Source organism: Stomoxys calcitrans, chromosome 5 (assembly GCF_963082655.1).
Source record: "Stomoxys calcitrans chromosome 5, idStoCalc2.1, whole genome shotgun sequence".
Classification (NCBI taxonomy): Eukaryota; Metazoa; Arthropoda; class Insecta; order Diptera; family Muscidae; genus Stomoxys; species Stomoxys calcitrans.
Window position 1 is genome coordinate 85,386,222 of NC_081556.1, and position 6,779 is coordinate 85,393,000.

A 6,779-nucleotide genomic window follows, 5' to 3' on the forward strand; every position below is an offset into this window, starting at 1 on the left:
AGTCCTACCGACCATTTCGCTGTTCCACAATGTTGGATGCGCATTTGCGCCCACTCCCTTAACTCGGACTGCGTCGACCCGAAAGGCTTCGGGTTAACCAAGTTTATTGACGGCAGTCCTCTAGCCTTCACCGCCAAAACGTCTGGCCTTTCATTTCCGAAAAGCTTCGGGTTAACCAAGTTTATTGACGACAGTCCTCTGACCTTCAGCGCCAAATTCATTTCCTCTCCTTCTTCATTATGGCCCGGCACCCAAACGATGCGGATTTTGCTATCCTCAGAGAAGGCGTTAATATCCTTCTTACACTGCAAGACTGTTCGTGACCTTACCGCCCTGGTTGTTATTGCTCTTATGGCAATTTTACTGTCGTTAAAGATGTTTACACCCGACGTCCTCGAGTTAGCACCACACCACTTCACGTATTCCGTGATCACCCGAATCTCCGCCTGCAGGACTGTATTATGGTCAGCTAGTCTAAAACAGATCTCAGATCTTGGCTTTATGACAGCTGCATACAAATGTGGTCAGACCTAGTCCATACTCAAATGTTGAGGGGTCCATGCAACTTACATTTCAGGGCTCAAACCCTTCAATCCCTTTATTCAAACTTTGCAATCAGAGCAAAAATACGACTTTAACGGACAGACATGTCCAGATCTTCTATGAATTTATCAATGATCTAGTATGCATACTTTATAGGGTTGAAAATGTATAATTTGATGCGTTGCCAATGGAATGGAAAAATGGCAAACTTTTCCGCGATGGGTATAAAAAAATGTATCACATTTTTTGGCTCGTAGAACATTTGGTCGGGTTTAGTAGGAATTTTCTTGAATTTTGGTAGGAGTGGCAACACTGCTTCCAAGCTAGACTAAAAGTTGCAAGTAACGATTTCTGCAGAAGTGATGAAGATGTCGAAGAAGGGCAAACAATAGAACATCTGGTGTGAGTAAATTTGCCAATCAGTCAGTACCCTGTCATGATGGACGCAAGACACATCTGTTCTAGGACTTTAGACATCTGCTCTAGCCAAAGCGGTAGACCTCTACATATTTGGGCCACATAATCTTTGAGCTTTTACAGCCAACAATCCGTTACAATGCCACTACCCGCTACCCACAGGCATAGACAGACCCTCAGTTTCTTGGAATTTGTATGGCAGTTCTTAGTTTTGCAAGCTAAACTGCTCTACAATTCCCTGGAATATCTTTACCGCCCGCCACTCAAGAAAGATGAATTTTAAATTTTTCTGCGACATCGTTGAGAGATCTGCGACATCGTCGAGGGCGGTTTTCCAATTCAAAAATGCTCTCTCCAGAGATTAACTAAATTTGAGGCTGCGAGAGAAGATATTTATGCCAATCATCCTTCAAATTTTCTTGATACAAACTACTGTGATCTGGTAACGTACTCTATATCCCAGATCCACTTCTTCAGAGTACGCCCAAGGTTAGGTTTAAGTGGCAGTCTGCCATCAGACTCACTTAGACGATTTCGTTCATTGTGATATCACAGTAACGGGAGAAGGAAGATGTCTTCTATTTCCCACCGTTGAACCATCCAGATCGCTTTTAAAAGCCCAACAACTTGCGAATAATCACATCCGCTAATTCTGACAAGTTGTCGAAGAAGTAAGAACCTGAAGTGGTTCTAACTCCAAATGCGGGACACACACATAGCAGATGTGCTATAGTCTCTTCTTCTTCGACGTCCTTTAAGCAAAAGTCGTTACTGTCCAACTTCAGCATGTTTTTCGATCAGACAGTGACCTGTCATGATGGACACCATGACTGAGAGTACACCCAAAACCACATGCTCTTCTAGTCTGGTACCTTTCGTATAGAAGTCCGCGTATCTTCTTTTACCTGGGTTATTGAAGACTTAAAAGAGGATGCGGATAGTACTTCGCCCCATGTCGCTATAGACAGTAATCCGTTTGTCGTTTGCTCTAAATCCGAAAAGTAAACCCGAAGAGATCTATTTAAAAAATTCCATCATGCTTACAAAATCCTTAACCTTTTTTCAATTCTATACCCCTAAGCTGGTTCAAGTCTGGTGTCGTATCCGCACGTTAGTCCCGGAGTCTGCTGGATGCAAAAGCCGGGCATTAACATTTCCCATGACAATACCCGGCTTTCAGTGTCACTTGCCACACGGTAGCCTGTATTTGTCGAAGGTTGAGATAAGTTCAGTCGTCTGTAGGATCAACCTAAGGACCTACGAGCCACAAGTAAGTTAATAAGATTCGAGGGTTGACAAGTCTACTTGTATTATGTGTGTATATGACAATGTGTGGGTTGACTACCATCTCTTGCTTAGGCTCGGGCTCTCGCTTGAAGGCGTATGGGTGTAGCGGTATTTCTTGAAGGATGACTTCACACGGCTCGAAGTTGAGGCCCTCGCAATTTCAAGGCCTCTAATAGATTTGTGGTTAATTCGATTTATGGTTGATCGGAGGCGTCACTTGTCGGTGCGGCTCAAATGGTGCTTAGATAGCGGTGATGATGGGTGAGTTTATGTGTGTTAATGCGGGCTCGGTTGGTGTAATCTCAACGGGGAGGTATATGAAAATGTGGGTGGGTGAGTTGACTACCGTCTCCGGGTTAGGCTCGTGCTCTAGCTTGACGGCGTATGGTTGTGGCGGTGTTTCTTAAAGGATGGGTTCACACGGCTCGACAATGAGGCCGTCGTAATTTCAAGGCCCCCTTATTGATGCTTTTGGACGGTATGGTTACCAACGGCAGTCGATTTATGATTGATCGGAAATTTTTGGTCGGAGGCGTCGGTTGTCGGTGCGGCTCGAATGGTGCTTGGATGGCGGTCAGAATGGGTGAGTTTATGGGTGCTAATGCGGGCTCGGTTGGTGTAATCTCGACGGTAATGCCCTTACAAGTTTAAGGCTCCTTAGCTGTTGCTTTTGGTCGGTGCGATTACCGACTGCACTCGATTTATAGAGATCGGGAACTTTCGGTGAGCGTTGGTGGAAAGCGTCACTGGTCGGTGCGGGCAATGAAAGGTGTTTGGGATAGATAGCGGGTTCCTTATTGCCGGATGCTCCTTGTATAAACTGAGCGCTAGCCTGCCTGACTTCTGGATCCTCATTTAAGGTTCTGTTCTCGGGCCTTGCGAATACAATGAAGGCGTCTTCTGGTTCAGTGTTAGGTAAAAACAGGTTCGCTCTATACCTATGAGGATAAAACTGCATATCTAGTGTTTTAGCTACCGCTACTACACGGTCTACGGGATGAATTGATCTCTAGCAGGGAGAGCGTGTGGAACAACAAGCTAACTACGGCCGGCTACGCTATCTATGGATGCGAACGAATCGTGGAAGCAAACTAGGTGCGGATGTAACCTAAGTGCGCAAGCGAACGTGGGGCAAAGAACTGGAACTATGTTAAGACAAGTTTTATCGATTGCAAAAACTGCCACTCATCTAATTTGTCACGTTACAACACCAAGACAGTATACCGGCTCTGCTAGCCGGTAAACTGTCAAATAAAGATGTTTATGCTCGGCATCTTGCGCTAACACCATACCATTTCACTCACATTCCGTGATCGCCCGGATCTCCACCTGCGTAACTGTATTACGGTCGGGCTGTCGGAAATATATGTCAATCCTAGGGTCCTCAATGTAGACCCCCAATCGAATCCCCTGCGTTCGAGTCCCGACTCGAACATAAACATAAAACATCAGCGGTGGTTTTTCCCTCACCAATGCTGGCGAAATTCGTAAAGTATTCAGCCATCTAAAAATTCGATGGGAAGAGCTGTCGCTAAGCGACCCGCCATTCGGACTTGGCAAAAAAATGGTTCGATCATTAAGATACAACTTTAATAGGACTCTGTTGTGTTTGTTTTAGCAGTGTGTTATACACTGAGGCGGCAGCCCTTGCCGATGAAGAACTCTATCGTGTCAATCCGGTACGTACAACCGGCTGCCGTGGAATTGCTCTTAATGTTAATTGGTAGGAGCGAAGTATTTCTTGTCCCTAAAAAGTTTGTTTGGGGGAAATTTTGAAAAATTATTTTAAATAAAAGGCTTCCCGTGTTAAAAAGCGACAGCAAAATCATGACTTCGATAGAAAAACCAAAATTTGAAAAAGTGATAACCGCAGTTGCCAACCGCTTCATTTCGAGACCTCTGGTCCATTGCGTTCGTCCTAGAAGAAATGAAATAGGAGAGTAGAGAGAAAGACAAAAGCCATTATTTATGATTATAAATTAAAACTAAAAAGCTAGCGTAAATACCGAATGAAGTCTCATCGACTGGGATGGCGAAGTCTCATCGACTGGGATCCCAGACCCTTGCAGAAGTTCAGAATGACTTGGGGGTCGAAAGACTGTTGGGAGCTCAGTGAAGAAAATAGGTGTTCACCCATAATCCCGAGCCCATCACCATGTCAACGACCGATCGGGACTCCCACCAACAATCCAAGGTTACACTTCTCCAGCTCGAGAACAATCGACGTCCTCGTTCCGGAGTACCACGGGTACAGGGTCTGGCAACCTTCAATTCCAGCCCACGTCGAATCAGCACTCGTCATAGTAGGAATCCACCATCCCAAACAGCCTATCAGATATTGGTGTACAGAACTTTTTACCAAATAGCATCTCAATCAAACAGCTGTGATGCATAAACAAGCCATCTTTTGGAGCCAGCTGAGTTTTGAACAGTAGGTGGATTTTTGAATGCAATCCAGCAGACAACAACACCATGTACATCTTCTTCTTATATATAAAATTGGATTTGGATTCAAAAACGGCAGAACCGATTACCTTGAAATTTTCACAGATTGTGTAGGTTGGTCTGGAAGGAAACATAGGCTATATAATTTTTTTTGATATCGGACGGGGGGCGAATGCTCCCCATTACCCCAAAAGTACTACTCAAAAATAAAAGTGGTCAGATCGGGATAATATGGGACTCAAATGAAAGGTATTCAGGAGTAGAGAACGAATTTTATATAAAAAATTGGGTCCAAGTAACTGAAGGGCCGCCCCAACCCCAAAACCCCTTTAAATAGTTTTTTTTGGACGATCAAGACAATATGGGACTCGTATGAAAGGTATTCGGGAGTAGATTGCGAATATGGTCAGGAAGGAGAAATAGGCTTTATAGTTTGTTGATTTCGGAAGGGGGCAGACCCTTCCCTTTTACCCAAAAAAAACCAAAAATCAAAAGTGGACCGATCGGAACAATATGGGTATCAAATGAAAGGTACTGAAAAATAGATTACGAATATGGTATTTAAATTTGGATCTAAGTACCCTTCGGGCCACTCCTACCCCAAAACTCCCCCAAACAGACATATAGGACGTTCATTTCAATATGGGCCTTTAAATGAAAGGTATTTGGGAGTAGATGTCGAAGATGGCATTAAAATTTGAGTTTAAGTCTAGGTGGCGCTTTTTGGCAGTAAAGAACGAATTTGATATCTATTTTAAGGGCAAAGTGCCATGGCATGGCAATATGGGGCTGACATTAAATGGATTTGGGAGTGCAGCACGAATTTGGTATCTTGGAATTGGTCGAAATGTCTGAGTGCCATCCCTCCCCTAAAAAGCACTTCTCATTACCCTAATTTTCAAAACCACCAGATCTCGGAGATTGGTAATGCGAGTCGTTTGATTTTTTTTTTGTTTTGCACTCTTACAATCAAAACAAAACATGGTTTCTATTGTTGGGGTTGGATGCCTTGGGGGCCGTCCAAAACCCGCCAAATGGGTATATGGACCAATCACGATAATATAGAGCTCAAACGAAAGGTAAATTGCTAAATTTTTTGCCCATGAACATTCCACTAAGAAACAGTGGCAAACTTCTCACATATCAATGTCCGATTCAGGTTTAAGCTCAATGAAAAGGGGCCTCCTTTTTATAACCGAGTCCGAACGGCGTGCCGCAGTGCGACACCTCTTTGGAGAGAACTTTTACATGGCACAGTACCTCACAAATGTTGCCAGCATTAGGAGGGGAAACCACCGTTGAAATTTTTTTTAGGATGGTCTCGCCAGGATTTGAACCCAGGCGTTCAGCGTCATAGGCGGACATGCTTAGCTCTGCGCTACGGTGACCTCCTCAAACGATAACGAAACGAAAGGTGCTTGAGAGAAAAAAACGATTTGGATGTCCAATTGAAGAGCCATGTGTTTTGGGGAACTGCCCCTCCCGAAAACACCGCCCTTTTATATAAAAGCTATTTGATGTTTAAATTGATTGATTTTCGGGAAATTGATCCTCATTTTCGGGACAAAGTCCCTGGAGTCCTTCCCACCCTCAAACAGAATTTATTTACCGATCATGCCATTATGGGGCTCATATAAAATGGATTTGAAAGTAGAGCACGGAGTGCATATTAACATTAAGAGTCAAGTGTCTCTCTAAACCGGTAAACACTTCTCACACATCAATGAAAGCTTTTCGATTCAAGTTTAAACTCAATGATAAGGGACTTTTTTTATAGCCGAGTCCGAATGCGGTGCAGCAGTGCGTCATCTCTTTAGGGAGAATTTTTTACATGACCATGCATGGCGAATTTCGTCAGCATTAAGAGGGGATTGTCCGACGCAGGCATTCAGCGTTCAAGGCTGACATAGGCTACAGTGGCACGTATGCGATATACACATTCAGAGCGAAGTATCCCAAGCCCTAATGATATTAGAGAGTTAAAGAAGGCGCAGCGGAGCGGTTAGTATACATATGTCTGACAGCTGCTGTATACAGCTTACGCAGCTTATACTCCAAGAGTTCTCTAATTCGCCCTTTGCAAAATG